Here is a 14,255-nt window from a genome sequence, read left to right on the forward strand (position 1 = left end):
GATAGATTATATCACTGTCTATCACTAATAGACCGTAGATAGAAATCTATCACTATCTATCAATGATAGACTTCCCTGATAGACTATGATAGAAGTCTATCACGGTCTATCACCGATAGATGTGATAGAAGTCTATCACCCTATATATGATAGATTTCTACAACTTTTTAATTTAATTGTATATTTGGTAATGTTTGGTATGTTTGTAATTGTGATTTCTTTTTCCCATTTTATATTTATTAGGTTCATCCTATTGACAACGTTGAACACTCATAATGGATGGTGATAAACAATTCCTAGTAAAGCTTAATTTGGGACTTATATCTGTCGAGTATAGGATTTTGAAGAAATTCCATGCTCTCATGCGCTTGCTTTCTTCGGCTGCTTAACATGGATATTTATTACTATGTATCAATTATTATTACTCAAACACGTTGTCATGGACATATATGGGTTATGTTCGACCTGTTAAAGTCCATTCAGATTGGAAGGTTTAAGATGATGATCTTAGAAACATTACCTCTTATTTTTTAAACGTTCAAGAACAGAAAGACCTAAAAAAAGGATTCCATTATAGTGAAGTTAAAAAGTAGTTCATCAAGATGTAATCATTGCCATTCTAAAGGTTGCAATTCTAGACTTGCAAACTTTGCTAATTAGTCAATGATGTAATCATTATGTTCATTATTTCCTCTTTTTATTCTAAATAGAATTGAATTAGAATTATTGAAAGTTATTTTTGCCCTTGGTTGGTTCTATTATTGAGTTTGTAAGTGAATGGAACACCATCTTTAATAATAAGAAACTCTTGAATTTCTTTGTTTATATTCCTTTTCTAGATTGAAACAGATGATATACCCATTTATACAAAAACTGATACATACTGATAGACACTGATAGATTTAATATCAAATGTCTATCATTAAAACACACTGATATACATGTGTTGATATCCACTGATATCTTTCAATCAATATATATCACTGCTATTATGAAATAGAAGATACTTGATGAACAATCTGGAATATTGATACTTAACTTATCTAATGGTCAATTTGAAAGCTAGTATTTTCTTTTTACCATCTGATACAGTATATTAGTTTTGTTTATAAAATTCTTTATTGATTTCATTTTTTATGTAAAAGTTGTTGCAATATTAGGATTATGTATGATTGATTCATTTTTGCATAAAAAACTAGAAGCATTATAGCATTATAGTAATTTAGTTGAGAATTGATAGATACTGATAGAAAGTCTACTACCAATGTCTATCAGTAAACTAGGAAATTGAATAGACTTCAAAAAGTAATATAATATATATTTAAACATTGATAGACATTGATAGTAGTTAAATATATTTAATCAAACTAAAAAATAGTTTGAGATAAGTAAATCAAAATATCCACATCAAACTCTTGCAAAAATGCTCCAAAGGTTGTGCTTAAACTCTTGTAAATAGCTCTAAGAAAAAATGGTGATCCAACTTCCTCATTCTTCGTACATAAATAAACCAGAAAACAAAGCTCCATAAATAGGTCCAACAGATAATGCAAAAAAGTAGTAGATATTATATAAATATCGGGATGTCTTTGTGAAGTCGAGAGGACTCAAAGGAGAGCAAAGCCTACCAATGACAAGGAATAACATTGCATATTTTCTTAGATTAAACTCAAATTAAAAATAAATTTCCAGCAAGCATTCTTTCCTCAAGTGAGATGGAGCTTACAATCATGTCTTCTTTAATAGACCATCACTAACTGAAATTTATAGACTTCTATCATTTTCTATCAATGAATAAAATTCATGATGTACCTAATAGAATTACATTGGGCATATATTTGATAGTGGTTTGTTCATATGTACCTGATAGAATTTATATCCAACAATACAAAATTTTATAAAACTGATACAATCACATCAGATAACATCATTATATAAACTAGAAATCTTTAGATGTAGTTCTACCATCAATGTTCATTGTCACTTGTATTGTAACATTCACAAAAATCATTCACAAAATAACATAGTTCATTGTTAGTAGTTTGTGTCTTTTTCAATAACATTCTAAAATCAAGTTCTAACATTAAGTTTGAGAAGGTTGAAATTCAGATTGAGAAGGTTGAGATTATTTGAGAGTTTATTTGAGAGATGTTTAAGCTAAAGCTTGGAGCACTGTCCATCAATGAAGTCGTTTCGGTTTTTTCTCTTCTTTTTAGAGATGTTTTTTTCGTTTCCTTTGCCTTTGCTATTTGTTTCCTTTCTCTCTTGGGCCTTTCATTGAAGTTTTCTGTCTTCATCTAATACTTTTGGTCTAAACTTTGTACGTTTTCCTTTTTTGCAGCTTCAACAACCTAAATAATAGTAACAAGAAAATAAAGTTAAAATGAATTTGAAAACTACATAATCATAATATCATCAACTATTTATATATATGTATCAATAAATAATGAAATATATTGCTGAAAACAAATTGATTTATCATAAAATCTCTCACTATATTCTGTTGATAGACATGATAATGGTCTATGATAGACCAATATCACTCTATTCATCATTAATATCAATTAATATGCACAAATTTCTAGTTAGATATGATTGACAACAACAACTCTTGGTTACCTTCATTTCTGTTGGTTGTTTTCTTTTATTTTCATGTCTTTTTTTCTTTTCATTGTCATTTTCTTCTTTAGTTTCTTCCTCAACAACTTATCTTCAACATGCTCTTCTTGTTCAACAACATTTTTCCTTTATCAACAGGTTGTAATAAATAAAGTAATAGTATAGTGTTAGACATTGATAGTATTTTATAAATAATGCTTAATTAATTATATTTACCTTTTTCTCATTTTTTAGTTTTGATCTTCTTTTTTTTTTTTTTTCTTCTTTCTTTCAAATAGATCAAATTCTTCTTCTTCAAAGCTCAACTTCTGCAATAGATTAAATTCTATAATACTTAAGAAGACAACCTATCACTTTATTTTTGTTCATTGTGTCTATTATATTTACCTATATCCTTTGCTAAACATGATCAGTTGTTTCATATGTTCATCATCTTCAAATTATTTTTCTTGCAAAACATGAGAATTAAGGAAGTTATTAGAAATATACCACACACTGATAGAATTCCATCAGTCCAGTGATTGCCTCATTTACTTCTATCATGAATGTCTATCACTGATAGATACTGATAGATTCTATCGGTGTCTATTACTGTTGCCAGTGATTGACCTATTGACTTCTATCAGGAATGTCTACCACTGAATAAACACTGATAGAATCCTATCAATGTATATCGTAAAACATTTCCTATTAAAAGTCTATCATTTAGATTTCAACTTAGATATTTACCTTTTTCTGATCATCATCATTTTTTCCAGATGCTCTACAACTTCAAATTCATTTTGCTGCAATAATACAATACAATGCAAATGTGTCATTATTATATAAGAATTAAGAAAGTCCATAGAATTTTCTGTTAGTGATAGACACTATAAAAATTCAATTAGTGTCCATCACTGATGGGTAGTGATAGACCTAGTAATATATCTAATTGACTTTCATGAAAATATTGAAGGAAATCAGACATGAGGATTTCCATGAGTAGTAGAATGATCGTTCCAAATTTCATTCGAAATTGAACATAAACAATTACAGTTTCAAAACGAAAACTTACAGGTCATGCAACAACTAGAAATTACAACATGCTTTAAGATAAGCAGGAGATAAAGTATCATACTTTGAAGACTCATTCTTCAAACTCCCTCGATGTCTAACATGCATCCAAGAACAGCACCTAACCCTTGAACACAATGACCGCTACACAAATCATCGACAACAAGCACGAACACATCGAAGTCAACGATCATGAACCCAACGAATGGCCTCCAGAACTCGATATCAATCGAGTTGAGTGAGAACACCACCATAATGGTTATCTTCTATTCTCGGTGTGAGAAATCCAGAAGTTGTGGCACTGTATGAACTTGGTTAGAGGAAGAGACTGGAGGAACAACAATCGTGACGATGATTGAGCAAGTGGGAGATGACATAGTCTATCGTATAGACGATCGTGCTCAATTGTGTAAAAGATGGCAATTGTATAGACAATGCCCTACGATCATTATACGACCAGCTAAGTGAGCTATGTATATGAAAACTCCACGATCGTTTAGTCTCTCTATGAGCTATTGCTTAGTGAAACTATTTCACTTGATAACCTGTCTGTGAGTTTCTTTTCCGAAATAGCAACCCTTTAAATTAGGAAAACCTTTTTCCTTTTATCTTATGTTACCATAAAACCACCAATAACCTCCCATTCAATTGGTTATTAAAGAAAAAAATAATTATCAAATAATTAATATTATTATAAATATATATTAAATCAACTTACCATATTATATTTAAAACCTAAGTATTTAATATTTCATTCTGAAACATATAAACTATAGTTCTTTTTCTATTTTAATGTACTTAATGTAAATCATATTTACATTAATCTCCACTTTGATGTATCTTATTACATCACACCGATTAATAGCATATCATAATCGATTTCTTCTTGTCAATTGAACATTTCAAATCAACACAAGAACTGATTCTCAACTTGAATCCATTGAGCTATGAAGGGGACCTTATGACCTATAGCTTGAACTCAACGATACGCTGAATAATTGAATAAACTCTTTGTACGAGGATCCACCATCCGTTAACTGTCGGGCACTCACTAAAGACTACAGCTGCAACTCTTCCTCACTACAAATATATTTTTGTCCATATCAACCAATCAACAGTAGCGATAACCCTTCATAGATCATTCGTAAGTACAGTTGGGCCAATTTACCATTTTTCCTTTGTAGTTACATCTAACTCTTTAAGTACCACTGATCCTCTAATGAACATAAGTAATAGTCCTACTATGACTGAGTCCTCTTCTAAAGAGAGGTTGTGGCCACTATGTTCAAGACCCTGGAATCAGCCCCTTAAGGGGAGCAATCTATCTACTTACCTCTGCTTCAGGGAAGAGTGAATTCCATCTTGTGTAATTGAGTTCTCAGGTCCTCAATCAGACAAATCCCCAAAAAGGTAGGCTTGTTGAGTTGGCAAATCTGGCCACTCTCACCCATGCTAATCAAAGGACCACCTAAAGGTAGGAGTTCCTGAAACACTTAGATTAAGGTTATGTTCACCTATGGTCATTTAGGTGAGATGTAAGGCTCAAGTATCAATGACGTTATATAAAGAGACTATTCATTCTCGTAGGTCGCGATCTTATACAAAATCTTTGTATAGGGACACTTCGCTCGCATATTCCACATGAGATGGTCAGGATCAACCATACTATAGTAGTTCACAAACACTTGTAAACTCTAAAAGCGGTCGTATCCATAGTGTCACTAGAATCAGGTATCCCTCATTAATCTTTATACACAGACCTTTTTTAGGTTATCACTTAAGGCATGATCCACTTGTATATCTCATATACATGCTTAAGTTTACACATAATAACCATGGAAGCTTTGTTTATTGGATATGAGTAAATGCAAATAAAAACAACTCTTATTTTATTCGTAACAATGTGTAGAATGTTTACAAACTATGAGAATCCGGAGAATTAGGACACCAATCCAAACAATCTCCCACTTGTCCTATGCCTCAGGAGAACTAATGTACAATACATGAAAAATACAATACAATATACAATAAACTAGGGCATACTCTATACCCTAGTATCATCTCCACTTGCTCTAGACAAGATGTCGGCATGTCCCGTAGACCCATACTCTCTTGATGACCCTCGAACACTTTAGCCGTGAGAGCCGTTGTAAATGGATCAACAACGTTGTGCTTCGCATTGATCTTCGTGATATCACATCACCGCGATGCACAATCTCCCTGATTAAGTGATATTTCCATTCCATATGCTTGTTCTCTACGATGACTCCAAGGTTTCCTTCGAATTTACCACAGCCTCGCTATTATCACATAAATATATGTGATTGGCAAAGATATATTTGGAACAACTTCTAAATCTGTAAGGAATTTCCTTAGCCAACACGCCTTCTTTAACTGGCTTCACAGCGGCTATGTATTCGGCTTCTATAGTGGAGTCTGCGATGCATCCTTGATTGATGCTTCGCACACTACAACCCCTCCATTCAGAAGTGAACATTGACCCTATTATCGATTTACGAGAATCTCTATCAGTCTGAAGTTAGAGTCTGTGTATCCTGTAAGGATCAAATCCATATATACACGAGTATGTAGTCCCTCATTCTCCGAAGATCTTTGAGGATCGTTTTGACCCGTATCCAGTGATCTAATCTTGTATTGGACTGATAACAACTAGAATCCTAACTGCATAGCAAATTTCAGGTCTAGTACATAACATTTGCATACATTAAGATTCCAACAGCTGAAGCATAGGGAATCCGTCTCCTTTCTCAATCTATTGAGGTGTCTTAGGACACTAATCCTTAGACAAACGATTCCATGTCAGAAGGGTAACAAACCCTTTGGAATCCTGCATCCTGTACCTGATCAACATTTGATCGATGTACGATGCTTGAGACAAGCTAACCTCTTATTCTTACGATTAGAAATAATTTAGATCCCTAGAACATTTCGCTCTCCCAAATCTTTCATTGGAACTGGGTGACTAGCCACTTTTTAATGTCAGTCAGAAACCCTACATAATTCCAATGAGTAGGATATCATCCACATACAGTTACTAGAAAAGCTACTGAGTTGTTGATGATCTTTCTTATAAACCAAGCTCATCAACATTCTGATCAAAGGCAAATGAATTTGACCACACTATAAATCTAATGTTCCACGATCTAGACGCTATGTTTCAGCCATAAATGGACCCTATTAAGCTTGCAGACTTTTATCTTGATCTGGAACAATGAACCCTTCTGGTTGAGCATGTAGATGGTATTCTCAAGATTACTATTAAGAAAGGTAGTCTTGACGTCCATTTCCATATCTCAATAATCAAAATGTGGCTATGGACAGAAGTATCCTGATAGACTTTAACATGACAACAAGTCAGAAAGTTTCCTTATAGTCCACTCCCTTGACCTGAGTATAAACCCTTTGCCACGTGTCTAGCCATTAAAGGTCACCTTTCCAATTACACCTCGTTTTCGCTTGTAGATCCATTACCCTTTAGATTTTACCCCATCAGGTAATCCATAAGTTCCCAGACGTTATTGAAGTACATAGACTCCATTTCCTGGTTCATGGCCTTAATCCACTCATCTTTGTTAACATCCTCCATTTCTTGCTTAAAAGACAATGGATCCTTGACTCCATCATCAGAAATGATGTTCTGGGAATTTAGTCAAACCATGTAGCATTCTGGTGGGTTTATAACCCTCCCATTACGTCGAGACAGACTAACTCTTGAGATGGTTGACTAGATGAACCGACCTCAACACACATGTTGATCTATCATCAGTTCAACAACTTTCGTTGAACCTTAGTAGTCTCACTAGAAATCTCATATAACAAGCTTTCTTCTTCGTGGTTTATGATCCTTGATGTGGTCTTCTTCCAAGAAAATAGCATTTGTAGAAACAACACACTTTATCTTCACTTGGATCATAGAAGTATCCACCCCTCATTTCCTGGGGTTAGCCTACAGAGGCAAACTTTCAAACGCGGTTTCCAACTTTCTTTGGTTAGTCACAAGCACATGGGCTGAACACCCCCAATCCTGAAGTGGTGTAAACTATCTCAACGACCTCTCCACAACTCAAAAAGTGTTTTAAAAACACTTTTTGAGGGAATTTTGTTCATAATATAAACATGCAGTCTCCACTGCAAAATCCCAAAAGCGAGTCGGAAGATGAGCAATAACTCATCATAGACTGAACTATGTCCAACAAGGTTCTGTTTCTCCTTTTTGATACACCATTCTCCTGAGGTGTACTTGAGGCCGGAGAGTTGGGACGTAACCATTTATCATATAGACCAAAATTGGAGGCCATATACTCTCCACCACGATCAGATCGTAGTGTTTTTATCTTCTTACCTAACAGTTTTCAACTTCAGCTTATACTCCTTGAACTTGTCAAGGGCTTCAAACTTAACGTTGTATTAGGTAGAGATACCCGTACCTTGAATAATCATCTATGAAAGAGATGAAATATTCATACCCACCTCGAGCCCTAACACTCATTGGATCACAGAGGTCTGAATGTACAAGCTCCAAGGTTTCCTCGACTCTATAACCTTTTCCAATAATAGGTCGTTTGGTCATCTTGCCTTTAAGGCATGATTCACATATCGACAAGGAGTTTTCTTTTAAACCCTTTAGAAGTCCACATTTCACCAATTACTCAATCCTATTGAGGTTGATATAACTTAACCTTAGATGCCAAAGATGGGTGTTTTCCTTATGAGAAAGCTTTGATCTTTTAGCTGTTGTCGTCGTACTGAACATTTTAGTATTAAACAAGGCTTTTTATGACTAACGGCCTTAGTACATACAAGTTATTTTCCATTGAACCAAAACCAATCTCCATCCCATTCTTGAAAATAAACACTTTACTCTCAGAAAAGAGACGGTATAACATTGTTCAATAAGATAAGAAACCGAGATTAAGTTCCTCTTGATATGAAGAACTACGAAAACATTATCCAATAACAGATAACGTTTCTTGTCCAAAAATAACTTCAGCCTGCCTACAGCAACAGCTGAAACAATCTTACCTGTGCTGATTCGAAGAGTCATCTCTTCTTATGGCAACGTTTACCAGGAACTGAATCCTTAGTAAGAGGAATTGACGTGATTTAGCACTCGAATCAAGGATCCAGGCAGAATCATCATTCTCTACCAAACACGTCTCTTATACCAATAAATCATATTTACTATCTTTCAACTTCCTCCTCTTTTGGAGAGTAGTGGGATCAACATTAGAACCTAAATAAGCTCCAAGTTCCATGTTAGAGAACACTTCTCGTCAATGAATTGTAACAGAGTCAGCAATACTTGCTTTCTTTTCCTAGAGGTTATCTTGGGAACTGACACTACTGGTATTGTCATCCATCTCTTTGTGCTCGAAAAGTAAGAACCGACGTTCAAACAATTCTTGCAATGAGTCCATGATCTCACATGCAATGACCATGTTCTCAACCCTTTTGGCCAAAGCATCAAGTATGTTAGCCAATATATGAAGTCGAGCCAATGAATTAGCCTTCATTCGTACCTCATATGCATCATGAACACTTTGTGGTGCACCAAGGGTCGGAACTTGAGGACACTCCTCAACCATGACAAATTTGAGGTCGTTTACCATGAAATACGTTTTACAAGACTCTTTCCACTGTATGAAACCGGTTAAACTTGAGGGATTTAACGGAAAATCAAACATGTTGCTGAAAAAACAGACACATTGATCTACATTAGATTTTAAGCAAATACTCGTTGAAAAACATACAACATCCAATATGCTTTAACAAAACTAACATGAACCTCGAGTGACATCCAGTTTCGCGATAACGCTTCAAAGGTTTAGGACAAAAATCGTCGAAGGGTGGTAAATTTATCCCTCCTCTGAATTGAGACATTCTCAACCAGCCATTAATACCATAACAACTCTTGCTCCTATAATGACTAGACATCATTGATTTGGTCAAGAAATCATTAACTTGTTTAACAATTTCCCGTAAGTGTGACTCTTCATTTTAGATCCTAGAGTTTATCTCCAAGCAGCCAATCCGAAGGGAAAAAATCCGATTGGAGCAAAAACTAAATGACCCTATCCATTTCTGGAGTACACCTTGATATTGACCAAACGCACAAAATCCATCTGAAGGGGGACACTCCTAGGGCGCCATGAGGCAGTGCAAGAAGATCTCACAGTGCGAACCAATGAAGGAGACCACAAGAAATGTTGACATACATCCTTCACCCACTTACTATAAACACTCTCTTCGTCCACCTTGATATTGACTCATGCAAACATCATTTGAAGGGGGATGCTCCCAGAGCCCATGAGGCCAAGCATGAATCTCACAACATGAACATTCAAGGAGAAACGTGAGTAGAATCATTGACATATCATATATATCTCTTCCTTCCATTGAGTATTTTATAACCTAGGGTTTAGTTTACTTAGAAAAAACACAGTTGAGAGTTTTAACTAAGTGACTTTTTAGGTTTGCCAAAAAGTAACTCTAACTATGGAAAGTTGAACAACTTTTGATCATCATTCATTAAACTCTTTAACAAAGTATTTGATCAACTGTCGCACGCCTGTAACAAATCTATCTAATTCACCTTTCCAGGTAGGTTCCCAGGTAGGGGTCTTCTATTTCTGTCAGCTTAAGTACCCAGCCTAGACAGAACAGCCTTCGAAAAAAGGTCCCTTATAGATAGATACAATACAATTTTAATCTTTTATGTCAATCAATTTAATCCTATTAAACCAATTTAAAAGATTAAACTTAGGTTACTAATCCCATTAGAATCTTGAACTTAGGTCTATCTCAATCCAATATTAAAACCCTTTTAAAACATGAGTTCGCTTAAGTCTGCATGCAACTCTTTCTTATTGATTTTAGTTCTAATTTCCATTATAACGCTTATAACCGGAAACAACTAAAATCATCCAAAATGCGAAGCAAACACATACAAGGCATTCATAACGCTTACAAATTAGCCTAAGTGTCATGCTCCATGCATTGTTCATTCATTGCTAATTTTATATAACACTTATACAATCAAGCAAACATGCTTCCATTCACCATTACACTATAAAGCTTATAATATAAAGATGATGCATGAATATGCTTACTGCATGCATAAATATAACTTTTATATTTCGTGATGCATGCATATGCTTTCTTGTAATTTCATCATGCCATATTATAACATTTATAATATATGATGCATGAATAATTGCACAACCTAAGGTGGGTTTCAAATCTATGTCATACACTATGGCATATAAACCAACATACATCTTATGTCTGTCTCTTATACACATCTAGATGTGTATAAGAGACAGGTCATACACTATGGCATATAAACCAACATACATCTTATGTACATTAAATAAAAGTTGATGAACCGGGATAATTAGCCTCAAAATCCTCAAAAAAAAAAAAAAAAAAAAAGCTAACTATTACAAATAGCAAAGAGTCTCCGATTCAAACAGGCGAACCGGGTCTTGAACCGTCCGATCGAAGTCCGCGTCTCCACTGATATGTACCAAACTCCTTGTGATTGCCTACACGAAAGAGTAAACACTTTACTCAATCGTTTATCAACGCTTTCTGAGCTAAACAATCGTTTAGCAATGATCGTGTACCTTTACTATGCAATGAAGCATGAGGCACGCGATCGTGCAGTGCGCAACGAGCAATGCATGCCTTAAATGATCGATAAACGCCAACGATGCGGTGAAGCACAACCGTCTAAACGATCGTTGAGCAAGCTCGAGGTTTCGTATACTGGGTGATCATGTAGTTAATAACTATATGATGAGGCATGCTAAACACTCTAATTCATTAATTTTTAGTGCTGTTAGAGTATATCAGCATGCAGTGGAAGCAACAAGATCAATAAACACTCTAATTCATTAATTTTGGCAGTAACTAAAGCATGCTCATCAATCACAAAAGGGTTTGAAGCCATACCTTTGTAGAACTCTTCAAAATCTTGATTCTCAGCTGTAATCTTCTCCAAAACTTGCTGTAAACCACCTCAAGATCTTCACCACTAATCTCTTGGAGCTTTAGATTGAGTTGTGGGACTCAAAACCAGCTTGAATGAAAAAAACTTTGAGAAGAGCTCACTACTACAACCCACTTGAAGAACAATTTCTTCAGCCCAAAATTTTCTGTAAAAACTCTTTAGATGCATGCCTCAATTCCACTCCAATCTTCTTTATTTATTGCAGGTCTTTCATGCAAAGAAGATGGCTGCATGAGATGTAGCTCATGCTTGGAGTTATTGAAGCCATATGAAGTGGGTTTGGTGTGAGTTAGTTGAAGGTTTAATTGAAAAAACCAAATTTCTATTTTGTGTTGTTTTTCCAATTTTTCAAACCAAATGATTTAAAAAATCAATTTGATTTTAAAAATTGAAAATATTATTAATTTTGTAAAATTAATTCATAAATTAATTTTCTAATAAAATTAATAAATGATATTAAACTAATTCTAATTAATTTAATATCAAATATTAAATTAATTTTACACAAATCCACCTTCATATATTTAAATCATATTTAAATATAAATTCTCCTATTCCATTTAATTCTAATTTGAACGTTACAAATTAACCTCTCATGCTACTCTAAAGCTAATCCATTTACGAGTTAGTAGGGGGGACCTCGCAGACTTACAAATCATGGGCTCTAACAATCCGAGATTAATCGACTAAACTCATTACAACAAATTAACCCCCATTCGTTAACTAATGGGTCACTCCACTAAAGTCCATAGTTGAACTCCCCTCACTATAGATATATTATGTCCACTTGATATATGATCAGTAAGTCGATCCTTCACAAGTCGTTCGTAATTACAGTTGGGTCAAGATCACCGTTTTACCCATGTGAATACATCTCGTTCCTTAAGTTCCCACTAACCCTCTAATGAACAAGTTGATTCATAATACTTATGGATCAAGTCCTTTCTCTATCATGAGAAGGCAGGGCCTCGATTATTCAAGACCTAGAATCAGTACTTAAGAGAACAATCTATCTGCTAACTCTAAATCGAGTGGAGTGAATTCCATCTTGCAGGGCTATGTCCCCAGCTATTCATCCGGTCTTATCCCCAAAATGGAAGTCTTATTGAGTAATGCGTTGACTACTCTCACCCATGCAGATCAAAGAATAATCTCGAACAAACAGGAGTTCATAGCTACCTCAGGATTATGATCGAGTTATTCTAGGTTACTTAAAATGAAATAGTCAGTTTTAACAGTAAACGATTGTTATAAAGAAAAGTGACTATTTCGTGGTCCACTCTATATGCAAACTCATTGCATAGGATGCCTCCACTCACATGTCTCTACATGAATGATCTGTGGATCATATCATTTGTATTACCTACAAAATGGGTCGCATCTAATAGTGTTACTAGGATGAGATACCAAATTTCATCCATATACTTATTAGATCAGTTAGGCTATATACTATTAACTTGAACCTGTTTATGTCACCACATAAAGTTAAAGTATTCACACTATAGTCATGGATATGTTTATTGGATTTTCATAATAGAATACAAAATCAACAACTTTATTGAATAAATTACTCAATAATATTTTATTGATAATAGAATGTTTAATACGAACTGGGAGTTCTAGGATATTCCCAACAAGTGTGTACGCCTTTTATTAAACGATGAGCATCAAATGCTCCCACTCGATCGTTTACCTCCAGCGTCCACGCGATCGGGCAACCAATGCTATGCGATAGAGCAAACACTTTACCCCATTGTTTAACATAGCTAAATGATTGTTTAGTAAATACTACACGATCGCAAGAAAATTCTACACAATCGTTTAGTCAAATCCCAACGATCATTTACCTTAGGCTACATGATACGATCAACCTTTGATCTTCTTCCTCACTGAGAACCGCATCTTCATGCTTCAAAACTTCATCACGAACGACTCAACCAACTCAAACACTTTGAATTACAGAATCAATTGCATGTTAATTATGCCCCAAAGGGGACCTTACAAATTAACACTTTGTAATTGAAGAGAAAGCTTTAAACAGAAGCAATTAAACCTATAAACATTCATTAACATCCATCCACAAACACATTTAACACTTAGACGCAATGCAGAAAACCCACCATGACTGTAAAAGAAGTTCAAAACAGAAGTGAAATTAGGAATATCAGAACAACCTAGCACTGATACCAATTGAAGGAAATTAGACATAAGGATTTCCATGAGCAGCAGAATGATCGTTCCAAATTCCATTCAAAATTGAACATAAACAATTACAGTACAAGAAATGGAAACTTATAGGTCATGCAACAACAAGAAATTATAACATGCTTTAAAATAATCAAGGGATAAAGTATCATACCTTTGAAGACTCATTCTTCAAACTCTCTCGATCGGTCTACAATGCGTCCAAGAACAACACTTCAGTCCTCGAACACAATGACCAATACACAGCACGATCGACAACATGAACACAACGAACTCAACGATCACAAACCTAACGAGCGCCTTCTAGAACCTCGATATCAATCGAGTTGTGTGAGGACACCACCAC

The sequence above is a fragment of the Benincasa hispida genome, chromosome 10 (assembly GCF_009727055.1).
Source record: "Benincasa hispida cultivar B227 chromosome 10, ASM972705v1, whole genome shotgun sequence".
Classification (NCBI taxonomy): Eukaryota; Viridiplantae; Streptophyta; class Magnoliopsida; order Cucurbitales; family Cucurbitaceae; genus Benincasa; species Benincasa hispida.